Here is a 21,165-nt window from a genome sequence, read left to right as displayed (position 1 = left end):
TCGAGGCCTGGTTGTACCTCTGCTGGTTGAGGGCTGTGAGCAAGTTTCCCAGTCTTTCTGAGCCTCAGTTTCCTCATCCATACAATGGGGAAACAGTAGCTGCTAGGTCACAGGGTCCTCATGAGAAGTAAATGAAATCATTTACATAGCTGACATATAGAAGGCATTCAGCATGTGCTAATGGTTAGGATTTGAACAACTGCTTTCTGAGAACAGAACCAGTTCCCTTAAAATCAGCCTACTCTATTAATGACTTTCTCCCAAACCCTGAATTTAAATTGTGTGTTGAGTTTTACTGGAAAACAAAAGAGAGGAGGGTGGAAGACTGGATCTGGTGCAGATAGCCAAAAATCAGTTAGCATCTCCCCTACCCAGATGGGCAAGGAACAGAGAGGGTCGCCGGAAGTCTGGGTCACTGGTTTCAGAGTTGCTAGTTAAAGCTGGAATCCTTGTTCCCGCCACTACCAACCCCCATCACCCCATCCCTTTCCATCCCCTCTCCTTTCAATCAAACACTTCAAAGAGGCGCCCGGAGAAGGGAACTGTGAATTCTCTGCTCACTAGTTTTCATGAGAGGAAACCAAAGAATGTTTCTTTTCGAGACTGCGTCTGCTCATCCAAACCAGTTTTACTAGCTGGGGGGACCTGAGCTCAAAGGCAGGCTCAGGGGCTGATGAAATTCAGATGTGAGGCCGCAGAGAAATTGCACTATGGACAGGAAAATGAGAGGCGCCCAGCAACACTGGGCTGGGCAAGGGCCAGGACAGCAGGAGAGGGTACAGGAGAGGGAGAGAAAGGGTCACTGTGGGGGTCAGAAGAGGGAGAGGGGGCGCCCGGGAGAAAAGCAGATAGTGAGAAGAAAAGAGCCGAGAAAGGCAGAAAGAGAAAAGAGGAGAGAGGAGAAGAGAAGAGACAAAGCCTGAGAAAGCATTTTATTTTTCTTCTTTAAAGAGTGAAAAAAACAAACACTCCAACTGTTTCAACTGACAGGGAATGTTCATCTGCTGAAGGCATTATTAGGACGGGAGATAAGGAAACCACAGAGATAGGAAATAATTATTTTGTATCTGTCTTTATAAATGAAAATGAAGGGCATTAACTTAAATAGGATTTAGATTTTCAGGGACAGAAGGGAATGAATTAGGAAATAATTCTGATAACAAAGCAAATGTTTATTAAAAGGTCGGGGGGGCTCTTGAAACTGACAAGGCCTCATGGGCCAGATTTAAAACCCCTGCTAAGCTGCGAGGGAGTTCCAGCAGGGCCAGAGCTACGGGGTCCAGTGGGTACCACTTGTGCGAGATAACTCAGCTTAGGGCAGAGGATCGGTGGAAAAGATGACTGACCTCCTGGCCTGACTTGGAAGTCAGTGGCCTGTAACTCAACAGGTGGGAGCCAGGCACCTGTGCTAAGAGCAGAGCAGAAGTGGGCAGAGGCATCCTGGGCTGGACTCAGCTTCCCACAAGGATCCTTCATCCTCACTTCCACCCTCCTGCTAGCTTGTGGAAGGGGTGCTACATGGAGAAATTGGGTGGGAAGGGAAAAAAGGAAGGAGCCACATCAGTGACAATGCCACATTCACAGATCCCCACAGCCTGAATGCCCTCCATGAAGTCCTCTGTCTCCCGGGTGTGTACCCAACTAGGCCAGATGGAGCTCTCCCCAGCATTTCTCCATTCTTTCTATGGAGGCACCTGGAAAACAGCAGCTGGGAGCCTGCACTGTGGCATCGGATTGCCTGGGTCTACATTCTGATTCTGTCTCTTTCAAATTGCTGACTTTAGATGAGTTATTTCAATTATTTGGACCTGGCTGGACACAGTGGCTCACACCTGTAATCCCACCACTTTGGGAGGCCAAGGTGGGTGGATCACTTGAGGTCAGGAGTTTGAGACCAGCCTGGGCAACATGGCAAAACCCCGTCTCTACTAAAAATACAAAAAAAAAAAAAAATTAGCCAGGCATGGTGGCACATGCCTATAACCCCAGCTACTTGGGAAGCTGAGGCAAAAGAATTGCTTGAACATGGGAGGCAGAGGCTGTTGTGAGCTGAGATTGCACCATTGCACTCCAGCCTGGGCAACAGAGCAAGACTTCATCTCAAAAAAAAAAAAAAAATTACCTGGACCTCAGCTTTCTCAGATGTAAAATAGAAATCTAATGATCATACCTCTCTCATAGGGTAGTTGGAAGGATTAAGTGACACAATATTAAAAAGTTCATTGGGAGGTCAAGGTGAGCAGGTCATCTGAGGTCAAGAGTTCGAGACCAGCCTGGCCAACATGGTGAAACCTTGTCTCTACTAAAAATACAAAAATTAGCCAGGCGTGGTGGTACTTACCTGTAATCCCAGCTACTCTGGAGGCTGAGGCAGGAGAATTGTTTGAACCCAGGAGGCAGAGGTTGTAGTAAGCCGAGATCACGCCACTGCACTCCAGCCTGGGTGACACAGTCAGACTCTGTCTCAAAAAGAAAAAAGAAAAGAAGAGAAAAAAAAAAGTTGATAGAACAGTAAATATAGTAAATAATAAAATTACAGTTATTATAACACAATTATTAGAGGTATCCTGGCTAACCTTCAAAACCAAGTAAGTTCTTCTTTATGTCTAAATTTAGTGCCTCCTCTTGTCATTTGGGCCTCTCTCCTGATTGAAAAGAATTAATTGCCGCTCAAGTCCACCTACATGTCTGCCTGCCTTGGCTTTGATTTCTGTCACAGAAGTGGCTCTTCCTCACTCCCCTTCTGTCCTTCTCTTCCACCCCCAGCAGGGTTGGAGGTCGAAAGCTTTTCAACAGCCAAAACTGGTGTCTGTAGACTGACCGTGTTAAAGCCTCCAACAGGAGAGGGAATCAGAGGCTCAAGTTCAGGAGCAAGGGAAGCCACAGATTGCCGTGGCCTCATCTCCCAGAACCATGTGGCAACGTGAAGCTTGGAGGGTGTTTCGGAGCTGCAGGATCTGCCTCCAGTGCTGATACTGTAAGTACCCAGGACAACTTCCAGGGGCAGAACTTCACACGAGGACTCCTTTGCAGGTGTCTAAGCTTAGCGTTTCTGTGTGGAAATCTCGGGGCTGGCTCTGTGGACTCACTGAAAGCTCTCTGCTGACAGAATCAGATAATCAGCTAATACCTGACCCCGCCGTGTCCTGAGCCTTGGACTGATACATAACAATGTCATCAGGCCTGCCTTCTAAGAGCCTTAGCCAGCTTACCTCCTCTTTCAGAGAGTCTGCCCTGGGTAATTATTCCAAAGTCACGCCTGTGAGGAGGGCTAAGTGTCCTGTCACTGTAATCCTCTGGGATGATCTCTCCTAACACCCCCTTCTCTCCACATTTGGCACTCCCAAAGTTCTGTGCTGGCCCTTGGAGATGGTAGCTTACTCCCGCCAGGGGGTAGCTCTCTTAGATGAGTTCCTGAGAAAATGGGTTGAGACAAAAGGTTGGCCCTGGGATCCGCAGAGGTGGAGGCCAAGAGGAGGCCCCCAAGTGCACCTGTTCCAGGAATCCCAAGCTGAGAGCCAACCCTTCCCAACCAACCTTGCAAATAGTCACTGGCCCACCCATTCAGGTAAATGGAAAACCAGTGTAAATGAAGTAGCAGAGGCCCAAGATGTCCAACTGCCTCCAGCTTAGGAGCATTCCAAGGAGGGGAAAATATTTGACTTGTTGGTAAATCAATATTTGTGTTTCTGCGTAAAGCCAGGAGACTTACCTGCTCCTCAGTCTGGAATGGGTACCTGCAAAGTGGGAGGGAAGAGACAGCCTAGACTAGAATCTCAGCTCTGGACTTCCCTTAACCACCTCTCTGAGTGTCCTGAATTTCCTCATCTTAAGAAAGGGGAGGTCCTTTTGTAGTTCATAAGCGAGATGATTGGGTGTTCAGGCACATGTGTGAGATGTGCCTCCTTCAAACCTTGTTACAACGTCAGCACATTACCCGCCTGACATGAAAAAAAAAAAAAAAAGGAGGGGGAATAATAGTATCAACCTCATGGGGATTTCTGTGAAGATTAAATGAGCAAGTAAGTGCCAATTGCATAATACCAAGCACATCGTGAATGCCTGATACACTTCGGCCTTTTTAAATTGCTTTTATACTCATTCAGTATTTTATAGTTTACAAAGCATGTCCGCATATACGTATGAACTAATTCAGTCCTCACAGCATCCCTGTAAGGAAGTCATCATGGACTCCAAGTTTTGGAGACGGAACATCAAAGCTCAGGGAAATCTAATGACTTGCCCAAGGTCAATAATTCATATTTTTAAACAATCCAATCAAGACCAGTTGCTTGCTTAGGATTTTGACCATTTGGTACAGGTATCAAAAGCTAAACACCAAATGTGAATCATTACCCACTTCCTTGAAGTGTCTTGCCAAACGGGTATGATTGTGGTTTCATGCTGACCTGACCTGCACCTGTACCTGAGCCAGACCAGAACTTGGCCCTGTATGGGGCGTTTGCAGGGTTGAAGATAGATCAGTGTCATTGTGCAAATTATTTCAAAGCCATGAGGATTCAGGGCTCTCTTGGAGCTCAGTGGAGAGTGTAGAGAAGAGGGTGACGATGTCACACATGAATAATGCATAGAGGGTGCTAAACTTCAGTTTAAGCAAGATCCAAATGCTCATTTCATCTTTGATTTCTCCTTCTGGCTGTGCCATTCCCCATAGCCACTGATCCCAGGGCTTTCTGCTGGAACTGTATGGCTGCCCGCTAAATTGGCTGTTCTTGATAGTGAATAGAAAGAGGAGGGGGGCTGGAGGCAGAGAGGAAAAAAAAGATAAGTTGAGGGGAGGGGATTAGGGAAGATGAAAGAGGGAGATGAGAGAAGGAAGCTCTTTCACTGTACTACACTTACGCAGACTGCCATGGACCCCGAGAACTTGGTGAGGTTTTGTTCCGGGAGAACTTTTCCGGTCTTTTCACTGTGTGGCTGTCACAGACTGAACTCACTTCTCAAGAAGTGGGAGCGGTACAGGGCCGGGCCCCAGTCTGATGAGGAGACCAGCAGAGGAGTCCTGCCGTCATTTGCAGGGGAGCGAAAGGGGACTTTCAGACAGGGCAGAAGGCAGACTTTGCTCAGCATGACCCAAAGCCCAGCCTCAGGAGCTGAACACAAATATGGAAATAACAGCACAGATTCTGGGGATGTGACACAGGCGGCTTTTGCCCCGGCTGTGAATCTGGAAACAAATGAGAACTACAAAACCGGCTTGTTTGGTTTAGTGAGGAGGCAGGGGCCAAAACAGCAAATGTCACCCTCCCCATTAAGCCTGGGCAGTTTAGATTCCCATTAGTCCTGGAAATGGGATACAGCCTCTGTGGGGTCAGAAGGCCAGAGGCTGCAGCAGCATTGTAGCATCAAGCGGGGAGAGAGGACACAGAAAGACTTGTGATGTTAGCCCTAGGTGGGGCCGGTCTGTTTTAAGGAGATGTTCTAAGTTCAAACCCAGGGAAGATGGGCTTTGGCAAGCACAACTGAAAAGATTTCCACTTGTCCCCTTCTTAAAAATCAGTAGGTAGACTGACTACTCTAGGATAAACTGCCAGCAGCTTTGTTTTCTTTGGGGCCGCCGTCTGAAGCAGCTGCAGCTGATTTTAATGAGACACAATAATATTCTATCAGTTCTGTGAGCTATAGACTGAGCCCACTGAGGGAACCTGCTCAACCCCCAAAATGATCAGACTTGTCAAAATATGATCATTTTGTTCCTTATTATAAATGAAAAGAAGATATGATTTAAGTGTCATCCTCTGGGTATGGGAGCTGGATTCCTATAAATCAATCATCCCAAATAAACTCTTTGGAGTGATGTCACTACAAATATGCTGCAAACAATTTCTTTAAACAAAGCATAAAAGTATTACTGTATCTCTGCAACGTCAAAATGGCTTTAGATATGCATTATTGGGTTGCTGGGGTGTTCTTTGGTTAAAATATGTTATTTATGGTGTTGCGCCTGACAGGCGAAGTCAGTGCTGACTGCCTGCTGGATAAACCTCCCTCTTGGTTGCCCGTCAGTCCCCAACAGTGAAAATGGTGAAAGAGGACGGGTGTCCAGGGCAGGGAGAGGTCCAAGGGCCAGGCTGGGGTCCCTAGACTTTGCATATGTGACATATTTCATCTTCATAATGGCTCCCATTATATTGAAGGGTGGTAAGCATATAATTTCAGGCTATAGCCTATTTGAATAGGATTTCCAGGTCTGTTACTAGCCATCAGACTTAGAAAATCATACGATGCCTCTTTCATTCAGTTTTCTTTCTTAAAATGGGGACAATGGTGACAACAATAACATCTAACTCTTCTGGTTTTTGTGCGGATCCAACAGGGGTAAACATGGGAAAGTACTTAGCATGGTGTCAGACACATGGTTGCACCAGGTCATGTTAGTTAGCTATTGTTATTATTATTAGAAACCCTGGGAGTTGCAGGGCATGGTGGCTCACGTCTGTAATCCCAGCATTTTGGGAGGCCAAGGTGAGCGGATCACTTGAGGTCAGGAGTTTGAGACCAGCCTGGCCAACATGGGGAAACCTCATCTCTTTACTAAAAATACAAAAATTAGCTGGGCGTTGTGGTGCATGCCTGTAATCCCAGCTACTGGAGAGGCTTAGGCACGAGAATCGCTTGAACCCGGGAGGCAGAGGTTGCAGTGTACCAAGATCACGCCACTGCACTCCAGCCTGGGTGACAGAGCCAGACTCCTTCAAAAAAAGAAAAAAAAAAAAAAAGGAGAAACCCAGGGAATTTTCTGTCCCAAGGAGGTGCTATGGAGCAAAGCTATGCTCATAGACTGTAATCTATCTTAACATGATGTCTTCACTTTATTCTGTCCAGAAAACTAGACTTGCAGAGGACAATGAACAACCCTATGCCATAGAGTTCTGAAGCCCCATCTTCCCCTAAGGTGCCTGCATCATCGGTCTCAGAAAGAAGGCAGTGTAGGGAAGGAGGTGACGTACTAAGAGTTTTTCCGCAAAGTAGATTTGTCTATTAAGCCCCATGTCACCGGCTTTCCATCTCTCTACACTCACCTGGACAGGCATTTCTTCCATGCCACATTTTTGTAGCGCTCCAATCTGTCCACATTTTAACAACCTTGTACCTCAGTCGAGATAGAGCCTGAAAAGTTTAATATCATGTCAAATGAGAGAGCCAATAAAACTTGACATTATTAATATGATGTCAAGGGTTTTTTTTCCCAACTGCTTAGGGAAAAAACATTGTGTCCCATTAAGTTGAGCTCCTTGCACTGAGAAATATTAAGTGACTTTTCAATGACTACCAGCTGGAACTATTAGTTTTCTTCATAAGCATTGCTGCCGTCGATTCTGAGAGGCCAGTTGAGAACCTTTTATGAAGATGCTGGATGAGCTGGTGCAATCAGAAAAGCTTTTAGGTTTCCCTGGGATCCCTCTTTAAGTGGGGCTGTGTATGGAAATGGGGATATGAATTATTAAAAGGCTTAAATACATTTGGCTGAGAGAGCATGGGCTTCATACTCCCTCTGTCCATTTATCCCCAAAGGACTGCAGTAGCCTTTCAGGACAATCTGGTGTGGACTGGAAAACCAAGGCCAGAGTCCTGGAAAGAGGAGCACACAGTGCTTCCCTCCCTGCCTGGCACCCCCTGCCCCAGCCGTCAGCGGCATCACGGTGGATACAAGAGCTGCTGGTGTGGTGTGGCCCACTGTTCCGCCCTGGCAAGGGAGGGGGCATGAGTGCCCACAGCTGCTCCTGGCCCTTGCTCACACTGGGCTTCTGGGAAGGACGCTGTCAGGAAGCTGTTGGGGGCCTCTGTTTCCCTTGGCCGGGGTCCATGGTTGCTTCACAGCACGTGGCTTTCCATGTCGGAGTCCCTTCCCGGGAAGAGGTCAGGACTTAAAATAAGCTGGTGTGACTCATGTCTGAGTTGGGAGATGCCTCGTGCAAGTGCTGGCTTTTCAGGAATGTGCAGCTGGGGCAGCTGAAAAGAAAGCTCCAGAGGCTCAGACCTGGATTTCCAGAGTCTTTTGGCTGCTCAAGCCCAAATAAGATTGTTTCAACTGTTCCTACATCTGGACTGTTCAGACACCAGCATTTCTCCTAGGCTTTCTTATCCCCAGGGAAGCTGTTTCTGTAGCATTTACACCATATCCAACCCCACTCCAACACCATTTGGCTACCCACCCAAGTGTTTCATCACTTTCATTGTGGATGACTTTTATAGTTCCTAGCTGTGACACCTTCTAAGAGGTATACCTGTGTTCTTAATCTCAGGAATCCAGTGAGCTGGCTACAGAGGCAGTTGCAAGCTGGTGCTTATTTATGTAAGACTGGAGTGTTTATTATAGGGTTGTATTCCTTTAGTGAGATCAAAAAAATAAGAGATGGATGGCAAACAGAACAGTCCTTATTTAGACTTCTGTGATGTTCCAGTTGACATACTTCCCCCTTGCCCTTTGCCCCCACTCATCCTGCACCATCTGGGGGCACATGACCCCAGGGATAGCAGATGGAAGGCAGCTTGCTCTTCTTAAATTTCACCCAACTCTTAGAGACCTCTAGGGAAAATACCCTTGGGATGGTTCCTTGGGGGCACCTTGAGCACTCAAACCCCAACACTGTGGTCAGGAGCAGCTGATGAGGAAAATCCCTGTCCATGGACTTCTCTCTTCTCCATGGAAGTTCAGGATTGGATGATTCAGCCAAGGGCAAGGAGGTTGGGTGAGAAATTTGTCTTGTACAGGTATAGCGTAATTGACAGCAGCTACTCCTCTCTGCTTCCATTGATCTCAAGATAAAACGGAAGACAATTATTATTATTGTAGAAGGAATTTAGTTCAAATGCCAGAAGAATCTCCCAGCTCCCAAGATGGTGGCCTTCATGAAGCTGTGAAATCTCTAGTGCAGGGGGTCCCCCTGTTCTGAGCTCTTAGCTTCACCCCAGCTCAAATCCGACAATTCCTAAGCAGCACCTTTCTTTTTCTGGGACATGATCTAGAAGGCTCATATAGCTTACTTGGGATTTTGAAGTGATAACTCCAAGAAAATTGGGAAAGAGTCAAGTGAACCTTGGATAAAGAATGAAATAGAGGCTGGGTGCAGTGGCTCGTGCCTGTAATCCCAGAACGTTGGGAGGCTGAGGCAGGTGGATCACTTGAGGTCAGGAGTTCAAGACCAGCCTGGCCAACCTGGTGAAACCCCATCTCTACTAAAAATACAAAATTTAGCCAGGCCTGGTGGCACGCGCCTGTAGTCCCAGCTACTCAGGAGGCTGAGGCAGGAGAATCGCTTGAATCTGGGAAGCAGAGGTTGCAGTGAGCTGAGATCGTGCTACTGCACTCCAGCCTGGGTGACTAAGCGAGACTCTGTCAAAAAAAAAAAAAAAAAGAAAGAAAGAATGAAATAGAAACAGGTCTGCAAACCTGGGCTACTGTGGGAAAGGATGGAAGACTGAAAAACAAGAGACTCCATCACAATTGTTCAGAAGCAAATTCAACTCTACCTCTGGGCTTTGGTTTCCAGGAAAATAAGACCTGCCTGGACCTATATTAGAATTGTTGTTAGGATCCAGTGAAATCATAGATAGAAACATCTCAGGAAAAAATGTAAATTACTTAAAAAATATAGAGGATTACCACTCTTACCAGTCCACCTTCCCGCTCAGAGCTGACAGTGAGGATGTCCCCCAATGGTGGGAGGTAGAATCAGATGACATTTAAGATCCCCTTCACCTCTAAGAGTGTATGGATATATTCTCATTTTTCCCCCTGTAGGTTTCACTTAGCTCACTCTTCATTTTGAGGCAGGGCAAGGGAGCAGAGTATATGAGCTGGCAACTCTCAGTCTACTTAGAGCAAAGACTGACATCAGGGACACACGCTGCAACACAGACAAACCCTGGGGACATTATGCTAAGTGAAATAAGCGAGGCACAAAAAGACAAATGCTATATGATTCCCTTTCTGTGACATACCTAGAATGGACAAAGCCGTAGAGACAGAAAGTAGAATGGTGGTTACCAGGGGCTGTGGGGAGTGGGATGAGGAATTAGTGTTTAATGGGTATAACGTTTCAATTCAAGAGGCTAAAAAAGTTCTGGAGATGGATGGTGGCGATGGGTGCACAACAATCTGAATATACCTAATACCAGTGAGCTGCACACTTAAAAATTGTGAAAATGGGCCAGGCGCGGAGGCTCATGCTGTAATCTCAACACTTTGGGAAGCTGAGGCAGGTGGATTACTTGAGCTCAGGAGTTTGAGACCAATCTGGGCAACATGGAGGAACCTTGTCTCTACAAAAAATACAAAAAAAAAAAAATTAGCTGGATATGGTAGCATGTGCCTGTAGTCCCAGCTACTGAGGAGGCTGAGGTGGGAGGATCACTGGAGCCCGGGAGGCCAAGGCTGCAGTGACCATGACCGTACCACTGCACTCCAGCCTGGGGGACAAAGTGAGACCCTGCCTCAAAAAAAAAAAAAAAAAAAAGGTTAAAATGGTAAATTTTGTCATGTATATTTAACCACAATTTAAAAAATCCCTGACATCAAGTCATACAGCTATGAAGTAATAAATTCCAATTCAAACCTAGGAGTAAGGTTTAGCCACTAAAATATACTGTCTGTCATGACAAACTGACCTGCCACCGTCCCCCTATGATTTGGGAAGGCTATCTCATTCATTGTCCCATTGGTGAGGGCAGCAAGAAAGGATTCCACAATGGTGTGGGGTTGTCATCAGTGCCCCCTAAGCACCCAATGTTGTACATGTCACAGAATCTGGGATTTTAAGAAAGCCTTAAGTTTGTGTTATCCCAGCTGGGGTAGCTCAAGACCATCCTTGGGCCCAGCAATTGGAGGCGTTCTCCCAAGCAAATGGAAGGAATTGTCTCTCTCTCCCTTTTGCTGCAGCTCAACCTTTCTTCACCTTCCTGCTTTAATGACTTAATCAAGTGGCAGATGAGAGGAACTGATCCATGCAAAGGACAGAAGTTTCAACAGGATGTGTGGAACCCACTGCTGCTCCCTTCCCCTGCCCCAGAGTCACCGCCCTACCAGAGAAAGATGGGGGAGACAGAAAAAGAACAGAGAAAAAGGCGAGAGAGATTTTGTACCCTTAAGCCTCCACTGCCGCAGTTCAAAAGACCAATCTTTACTGAAAATAAATTTAAAGGAGAATTTTTGATGTATATTATGGTCTCTGGTGGTTGACAAGAGCACTGCCGGCAGTGTATGGAGTTATGCAAAGCCAAAGTGGGATTACTTAAAAGTGTCTGTAGTGCTTTGATTAACTGGTGTGTATTTTATTTTTTATATGACACAATCACTAGGCCTACATTGATAATATCTTGCTATTATTGTTTGACAGTTGAATCTCCCTTTTTCCTATCACTTGGAAGTGGGCTTTGTGCAGTTTTGGGCAAGGAGCAGAGGATCAAGATGATCCCCAAAGGGATAAAAATGAGATGTGGTCCCAACTTCTCATTTAAAAAAAAAAATAAAAGCAGTGTATAAAAGCCCCAGGACCTGTCGTAGAAAATGAAGAACTGACAGATCAGACAATAGAGACTCAAACAGATGGCCAAGTGCATGGGCTGAAAGAGAGTCCAAACTACCTTCTGAGGTTTCTTATGCCTGTCTGGAAAATATCCCCCCATGAATACATCCTCTGGGAATCAGAGGATGCCCCACCTTTCTCTGTTCTGCTTTGGGACACAGGCTCCGGAATGCTACAAATTGCATTTCTCCTTTGCCAGTTAGCTCCTGCTTGGCTCTGCATCTAGCGGGAGCTGGAGGGAGATGAGAAAGCTGGAGGAGATGAGAAAGGATTTGTTGCTCCCTATTTGCCTGGTGCTTCTGCCAGTGTCGTGCCCAGAGAGAAGCTCTGTGCCTCCACAGCAGTAATTGCTTCCAACTGACAGCTTCGTTGGCTCTCCCAGTACCAGCCTCACTGCACACCCCCCAAGAGGTCACAGCACCAGCCAGGCAGTGCCCCCTTCTTGGACATCTGAGTCCCCACTCCACAGAGCCCCTTCCCAAGCTCCTAAGATATTAGCAGCAGCTGGGTCACGCCTCAGAACTCTGAGCCTTGGGGCCCCTCCTTCAAGCTTCAGAGGCAGCAGCAGCACCCAGGCAGCACCCCCAGCTTTGAGGTGTAGCTCCAAGCACTGCAGGGTTCCTCCTTGGAGCTTCTAGGTTCTGGTAACCCCAGGTTCTCCTCATTGTTCATCCAGACCTAGGTAAGGACTGCTTCCTTCCATTTAAGCAAGCCCCTGTATAACATATTTTCTGTTGAAATGCCTGGAGTGGTTTCTGTTTTTCTGACTGTACTCTGCTCCTTGAAACAAAGTTGTCTGAGCACTTGGGGCCAAGGGATGGAGGATTGCATCATCCTCCTTAAGGCAAAGATGATGCAGACCAGGACTTGGGCCTGGCTGGGCAGCATTCCTGAGGCTCACAAAGCCCAGGAAGAGAGGCCCATCAAGCCAGTTCACCACCTCACAGGGTATGAATAATTCTAATGGAGGTAAGGATACCAACTGTGGTGGCTGAGAAATCCTCAGAAATCCTGAGAAATTCCTGGAGAATCCTCTTCACTCCACTGGGCAGGAAATGAAAGGTGAGGCAAGGAGAAAATCCACTCAGGGCCAGACATGGTGGCTCACACCGGCAGTCCCAGCCAGCACTTTGGAAGGCTGAGGCAGGAGAACCACTTGAGACTGGGAGGTCGAGGCTGCAGTGAGCCATTGTCATACCACTGCACTCCAGTCTGGGTCACAGAACAAGACCCTGTCTCAAAACAAACAACAGCAACAAAAAACCCTCACTCAGGCCTTGCCTTGGAAACTCTCTAGAATGAGGAAATAGGCCCTTGGGATGCATCCTCTTTGTTCATAGAATGGGCAGAGCAGCTGTTTTCCTGGCTGGCTTTTCCCAACTGAGTCTCTTGCCATCCCCCTCTGGAGCTCACAAAAACAAACTCAGAGATTTATTTTTCTTTATAATTTCCTGAGATCTCATAAGTACTAGTCTGACTCTCCCTGCACCCTAGTTCCTTACATCCTCTGCTCACGCACACACTGCACCATGGAGGGTCTTGTCTAAAGCCTGAGCTGAGAATTCCATCGTTGACCCCATCCTCCACATCCATTGGTGTCTAAAAATAGAAGCCAAGTCTCTATTGTCACTGTGCTAGGAGGTTATGTGTTTGAAGGCAAAATATACACTCTGGTGTTCATGGGCACAGCCCTTCTGCTCTCCCACCTGCCCTGGTATAAGCTTGAGGCTTTGGGGAGTCATTTTATTTCCTCCCCAGCCAGATTCGCTATCTGAACTTCCTCCAAACATAGTGGGGAGTCTTCTATTCTTAAAAGATAACTATGACATTTCTTTATTCTTTAGCTCTGTATGTCCTCTGGTTCATTCAGGTAGATCCCCTTTTAGCATTGTAAAGTCAAAAGACCTGGCCTCTCACTAGCTGTGTGACTTCTGGTGAATTGATTAATCTCTCTGAGTTCCAAACTCTCTCACTTGAAAATCCCGGCAAAGATTGTCTATTTCACAGGGCTGTCGTGAGGGTCAAATACGATAATATATGTAAGGGCATTTTGTGCACAGTAAAGTCCTGTACAAATGGGAGGTGATATTATTGCAACAGTTGCTGCCCAAGCCACTCACTGCATTATTATTATCTAAGTCCTCCTTCTGGTGCTTTAAACTCATTTCTTTTTGCTCTGTCTGGTTGGGTTATGGCTGTTGATTTCTCCCTGGGGCTCCAGCTGCAGACAGGAGAAGGCTGAATCAGCCCTGTGTTTCCAGTACTGATTCTAAGAACTCTCTCCAGGCCTCTAGCCCCACCAGGCTCCCCAGAGCATGGCCCAAGCTGTCCCTGGGGGGCCATATTTTTAGGTCTATCCAGTTCCAACTGTGAAGCTTCTTCAGACCCGGCTGGCAGGAGCCCAGGCAGCGTGTGCATGAATCATAACTGCCTGTGGTCCCATTATGCAGGTCAGGGTGGCTGCGGAGGAGGCAGGGACCTGACCTCAGAGGTCCGGGGATTATTTATTGCCTTTGGCCTCATGGGCTAATTTGGGCCTCTGCCCAGCCCGGGGGAAATGTCTTCATCTTCCTTCTTCCCCAAGGGCAAGGTGAATTCAACTCTCTTTATTGTCTACCTCATAGGAATAAAAGATGGGGGCTGGCGGGGAGGGGAGAAAAAATGTAGCACTCCCACGAACAACATCCTATACTAAATTCTACAGTTAAAAAAAAAATTGGGCCAGGCGCAGTGGCTCACACCTATAATCCCAGCACTTTGGGAGTCCAAGGTGGGCAGATCTCTTGAGGTCAGGAGTTTGAGAGCAGCCTGGCCTACATGGCAAAACCCTGTCTCTCCTAAAAATACAAAAATTAGCTGGGCATGGTGGCAGGTGCCTGTAATCCCAGCTACTCGGGAGGCTGAGGCATGAGAATCACTTGAACCTGGGAGGTGGAGGTTGCAGTGAGCTGAGATTATACTACTGCACTCCACGCTGGGTGACAGAATGAGACTCCGTATCAAAAAAAAAAAAAAAAATTAAACAGAGAACCCCAGCCCTCAAGGAGTTTATAAAGGGAATGAAAATCACCTATGGGAACAATCTTAGCCCCTTACAATTGATCTAATAGCACGCATGCTAAAACAGTGCCAGTCAGTGGGAGCATCAGATCTAGGAAGGATTAAGGAAGGTGAGAGGCAATCAGGAAATATTTCTTAGATAACATCCCCTTTTTCTTTCTTTTTTAAACAAGTGCTTTGCAGAAAATTAGAAAATGAATATGTAAAAAGAAGAAAATAAAAATCACCCATAATCCCTACCTGAGGATAATGACTCTCTACAGGTTGATCTATGCCCTTCCAGACATTTTCCGATACATGTATTTATATTCATACAATATTAATAAAAATCAAATTATTCTGGGTGTACTATTTTATAACCTACTTATTTCACTTAATTTCTTGTGTCAATAGATATATATCTTCATTATTTTTAATGACTGCTAAGAATTCTCTTGCATGGATGTAAAAGAGAATGTGTATGAATTTTGCCAGTCGCCTGTTATTGGACATTTCAGAGATTTCCAGTTTGTGCCACCTTAAACAATGCTTCACTGAACCTTCTGGTGCTTAGCTCTTTATGGACATGTATGATTATTTCTTTAGGATAAGTTCCTAGAAATAAAAGCACTGAGCCAAAGGATAAACATATTTCTAAGGCATTTATTATCCTCTGTCAAGTTGTCCCTTGCATTTTGCACCAAGGTACACTTATAATCAAATGAAGAATGTGAAGATTTAAATTAGGCTTCGAGGCCAGGCACCGTGGCTCATACCTGTAATCCTAGCACTTTGGGAGGCCAAGGCAGGCAGATTGCTTGAAGCCAGGAGTTCAAGACCAGCCTGGCCAACATGGTGAAACCCTGTATCTACCAAAAATACAACAATCAGTAGTCCCAGCTACTTGGGGGGCTGAGGCATGAGAATCGCTTGAACCCAGGTGGCAGAGGTTGCAGTGAGTCGAGATCGTGCTACTGCACTCCAGCCTGGGCAACAGAGCGTGGATCTGTCTCAAATATAAATAAATTAGGCTTTGAAAGTGGGGAGAGATATGGATTGGAAAACAGGTATGGAGACAAACTTGGGATAGGGAAAACAGGTATAAGGCATTGAGATGTGGTCTAAATAAGTCATTTCTTTATTATTAATTTTTTATAGAGAGACAGGGTCTCGCTTTGTTGCCCAAGCTGGTCTTGAACTCCTGGCCTCAAGCTATCCTCCCACCTCAGCCTCGCAAAGTGCTAGGATTATAGATGTGAGCAATCACGCCCAGCCAAGTCATTTCTTTATTCAACAAACATTCATCTAATGTTGGCTGTGAGACAGGCACTATGCTCGACACACAAACACACACAAAAAAGCCTTTGAGAAAGGGGATTAGAAGGAATATGGGTTTGGGCTTGGTTAAGCATCTGTGTTGGGAGTAATGGAAAGTAATGGAAAAATGCCTCATGGGTGCACTTGGAAGGCTTGGCTGAGTAGTGGGATGAGGCCTGGCTCTGACCTTCTATGGAGTGAAGTTTAGGGGTCAACACTGAGGCCTTGAGTAATAGACACCTACATTGCAATCCTGGCTCGGCCACTGTCAATGTTTAGCCATGTAACTTAACCTTGAGAGGCTCATGTCTTTAGCTTCAAATATGGGGAATATAACCGCTACCTCATTTGGCTGTTGTGAAGGCAAAATAATCTAAGTCATGTTAAGGGCTGAACAGAAATGAAGTAAATGCTCAATAACCATTGACCATCATTACTGCATTGGTGGGAAGTGGACAGGTTGGTGCAGGTCTGAGAAGATGTAATGGACCCCACACCCCCAGCTCAGTGACACATTGCGTTCTGGTCTACCTACATTCTCTGTATAGCCACTGGGCCCCTTTAATGCTGACCTCAGGGGATGATGTGGAGTGATCCAGCTGGCTCTCTGATAGGGCAAAAAGAAATAAAGCAGAAGACAAAAACAAATAAGAATATCGCCCACCCCCAGTGGCCGTGAGGTCCTGAGGCTGGATCACTTCTGTTCGCCCAACACTACTCCTGCCTGCTGTTGCAATGGGCCTGCTGGCCAAGTTTGCAGGAGCCGCAGTGGAGGCTTGCTCCTGTCTCACACAACAGGTACCACAGGGAGTCTCTGTGAGCCTGTGATCTACCTATTTGTCCAGTGACTGCCTGTCAATCTCCCTCAGTGTCACTTCCGATAAATAGCTCAGAGAGAGCGACACCTTGATACATCAATTCCATCTGAGATTCCCCTGACAGGCCTCCCAGCGTCTGAATCATCTGGGTGATTCATGGCCCAGCATAAGCACCGATGAACCCTTTCAACCATGGCTGGGCGCTGCATTAGCCTCACGCTCGTCAAACAGACTCCAGGCTCCTCCTCAGACCAGCCTCGTTTTACTGTCTCCTACCTACTTCCCAAGGATGAGAGGAATCTGTTTGTCCATCCTTTTAGTAAACATGAATCAATCCAGGGCTAGCAGAGGCTAAAAGAGAAAGGGAGAGGACTGAAATCATCGTCACAAGATCCAGGTTCTGGAACTGTTTCTGTTACCAGCATTCCTGCAGCTCCTAAAAAGTCATTTAACCTCTGTTAGATGGGATAACTACAAACATCTCTATTCCACACATAAGAAGATACACAGGTAAAGAATCGTAGAACATTAACCTCAAAGGAGAGGTCTTCAAGATCATCAGGTTTAACTGTCTTTATATTTATTCACTGAACAAATACTTACTGAGCGTCTATTATGTGCCAAGAACCATTCTAGCATTGGGAATATATCAGTCAACAAACAGACAAAAATATCCTACACTCATGTGGCTTACAACCTTTATGAGAAGAGACAGAGAGCAAACTAAATAAATAAGTAAAATAGATAGTATATTAGATGGTGATAGGCACTAGGGAGGAAACTACATCAGAATAAAAGGAATGGAGATTATTTGGGTTTAATTTTAAATAGGGTAGTCAGAGATGGCCTCCCTGAGAAGGTGATCTTGGAATAGATCTGAAGGAAGTTAGAGAGCAAACCATGAGGCTCTCTGGGGAAATGTGTTCCAGGCAGAGGAAATGATAAGTGAAAAGACCCTAAGGAAGGAATTGCCTGGTGTGTGCCAGGAAAAGTGAGAAGGCCCACGAGGCTGGAACAGAATAAAAACAGAGGAAGTACCAGAGGTCAGCTCACCTAGGGCCTTGTTGCCTTTCCAACTTTGGATTTTATGCCAGGGGAGATACTGGAAGGTTTTGAACAGAGGAGTGACATGGCCTGATTTATGTGTCAACAGGTTTACTCTGAGGCTGTGCTAGGAATAATACCAACAGTAATAAAAGCTAATGCTTACGTAGCACTTCCTATGTGCCAGGCACCATTTTAAGTCCCTTCTGCATATTAAATCATTTAATCCTCACAACAACTCTTAAGATGTAGGTCCTCGCATTGTTCCCATTTTACACCAAGAAAAGGAAAGCACAGAGAGGTTATAAGTAACTTGTCTAGGTCACACAGCTAGTCAGCCACAGCGCCAGGTTTTCAATGGAGGCAGTTTAGCTCCAGATTCTGTGCTTTTCCCACCCTACTCTGCTGCTCGATCAGGGCAAATGTGAAGGCAATTAGTAGCAGTGATAGGGGCCTAGGAAAAGGTGGCTGTAGTGGAGAGAATGGATCAGATTCTGGCTATCTTTGAAGGTAAAACCAATAGGTTTTGCTGTCAGATCAGATGTGGGTGGAGTAGAGAGAGGATTCAAGCAACTGGATGGACGGAGTTGCTTCTAACTGAAGTGGGGAAGATCAGAAGAAGAGCAGGAGTTTGGTTTGGGACACACTGAACTTCCCATGGAACATCTGAGTCACAGAGACAGGAGCTTGGAAGAAAATGAGGAGCCAAGAATCTCAAATATTTGCTCATTGCCATAGAGCTAGTTAGGAAAGGGAGGTTAAACCTTCTGGGTAGGAGCTTTTCCCCCTCTTTGTGTTTCTAAGCACCTTTTCCATTCACCGCGGGGAACCCAATCTACAGTCACACGCCATTTGTCTATCAAAGTGGAAATCAGGCACTGGCTCCAGAATGAAGAGCCTTCTCTTCACCTCGTCATCCCTTGCTCGTCATCCCTTGCTCGGGGTGACAGTGTATGCATGCTAAGGTCTGCAGTGGGAAGGGGATTCCAAGGGGGCTGGTAACCTAGGAGACTATCCCCAAGTGGTAAGGAAGAGACAGCTTTAAATGTTTACAAAAGTCTATGATTTCTCCCACTACAAAGGGAAGGCCCCCAAGACCTGCTGGAGCTGGGGCATTTGGCCATCACAGAAGGCCATTCCATGTAGCCTGGGAAGGCAATTACAGCCTCTGCCGTGTGGAGCTGGATAGAGCTGCCGGTGTTTATTTGGGTGGTGAGCTGCTATTTAAAATCAGGCTTTGTTTCTGAAAATGAGACAGCTGGGGCTACATTTGGTGGATAAAGACATTTTGTTGAACTTTCAAAATGGGGTATTATTTTCCATTTACACTTATTTCACGGAGAATTGTAAGAAGATGAGATTGTAGACATGTCTGTGATATGCAGTAATGAGTGATGGATCTTTGAAGGTAAAAATATCTCTAGGATATTTCTTTTTCTTTTTTTTTTTTTTTATCTCCTCTCTCTCTCCTCCAGGCCTCAGGTTGGGTGGGTTTAGGTTTTGTTTTGTTTTGTTTTTTAATATCAAAATGGAGAGTGTCTCTAGTGGGAGTATAGACTGTTCTATGCTCAATGTTTGTCTTAATAAAGGTTAAAAGAAATGAAATAATATTAAAAAGGCTCTCAGGAGACAGGAGCACCAGATGCTTCCAACTCCCTGGACTGCTGCGGAAGAAGGCAGGATAGCAAGACTGGGGAAACTACAGGGCAAACGGAGTGGCTGATCCCTCCAGACCACCCAGCCCCAGCCTGAAAAACTCAGGAAACAAAGGAACAAGCAAAGGCGGAGAGGGCTGGAGAAGCAGACAAAGAAAAGGAGAGGAATTCAGATGCCAAGAAGATGCTTCTCCCTCTCTCCACATTCAAGGCCCTCTCTTTCTCTGGGGACTGGCATCGGGAAGGGTATGTATCCCAGAGGAGTCAAATTCGATATCTTCCCCTCTCTCTACCTTCTCTTAATTGCTTTGGAAGAAAACCAAGAAAAGAGATACCAGAAGGAAGAAAAACATTCAACTTGATTTTCCTGGATAAGAGCTTGTATAAAGAAATCCAGTGATGTTTATTGAATAAATAAATGAATTAATCATTAATCTATCAGGCAGTATATCAAAGAATCAATACATGAATCAGGGAATGAATTAGGAAATCAGTGAATCTGGCATAAATTCTCAGATTTCTTAACCTCCTGCTTTAGCACACAGACCACTCTATCTTTGCGTATTGACAAAGGTCAGTATCCTCCATTAAAAAAAAAAAAAAAAAAAAAGGAACTCACCACTGTCAAAAGCCTGAATCTCACTACGTACTTATGAAAATACTGGAGAGACCCCCTACCCTTCTTAGGGAGGAAAGGAAATATTTTCCAATATACTGAGTTCAAAGCAGACACTGCATGCTTGTAGCTTAACCCTGTCACAGGGCAGGGTTAAACTTTCAGTGTTGCAACTTTTGAAGGTCCTTTTAACTGTGCTTTGCTTCTCTGAATGTTTCAGATACAACTACCCTGCACCCTATCACTACTAACTGAGCAGGGTCTATGTCTTCTTCCTCTTGGTGTCTTCCTGCATCTGTAGTGGCCAGGACTGTGGTGGGAACATAGTGGCCATCAGTAGATGCCTCTTCAGTTGAATTCAAAGTAGTCATGTCCAGTGTGGTGATCCCTCAAGGATCTAGAACTAGAAATACCATTTGACCCAGCAATCCCATTACTGGGTATATACACAAAGGATTATAAATCATGCTACTATAAAGACACATGCACATGTATGTTTATTGCAGCACTATTCACAATAGCAAAGACTTGGAACCAACCCAAATGTCCTTCAATGATAGACTGGGTAAAGAAAATGTGGCACATATACATCATGGAATACTATGCAGCCATAAAAAAGGATGAGTTCATGTCCTTTGCAGGGACATGGATGAAGCTGGAAACCATCATTCTCAGCAAACTATCACAAGGACAGAAAACCAAACACCACATGTTCTCACTCATAGGTGGGAACTGAAAAATGAGATCACTTGGACACAGGGCAGGGAACATCACACACTGGGGCCTGTGGGAAGAGGGGGAAAGGGGAGGGATAGCATTAGAAGAAATACCTAATGTAAATGACAAGTTGATGGGTACAGCAAACCAACATGGCACATGTATACCTATGTATCAAAGGTACACATTGTGCACATGTAGCCTAGAACTTAAAGCATAAAAAAAAATAAAAACAGCAAAGTAGTCATGTCAGGATTTCCAGCTTTTCTCCCAAAGACCACATTTTATGAAGCTACAAGCAGATGCTAATCAATGGTCAATTGTGAATAGCAATTCTATTATTTAAGGCCAAATACCCTGGAGTCATCCTGAGGTCTGCCTGGGATAAAACTCATAAATTCCCCTGGCAT

General features: G+C 45.7%; 1 non-coding gene across 1 annotated transcript; it reads left to right on the top strand.

The window, feature by feature from the left end:
- The first annotated feature begins 3,843 nt into the window (after positions 1-3,843).
- LOC112441305 (small nucleolar RNA U13) lies at positions 3,844-3,947 on the top strand. The gene has a single exon (XR_003029240.1). It is a non-coding gene; the product is annotated as a small nucleolar RNA U13 (small nucleolar RNA).
- The last annotated feature ends 17,218 nt before the right edge of the window (positions 3,948-21,165 follow it).

This window comes from Pan paniscus, chromosome 9 (assembly GCF_029289425.2).
Source record: "Pan paniscus chromosome 9, NHGRI_mPanPan1-v2.0_pri, whole genome shotgun sequence".
NCBI lineage: Eukaryota > Metazoa > Chordata > Mammalia > Primates > Hominidae > Pan > Pan paniscus.
The sequence above is the reverse complement of the archived record's forward strand: the minus strand, read 5'-3'. Positions and strand labels throughout refer to the sequence as shown.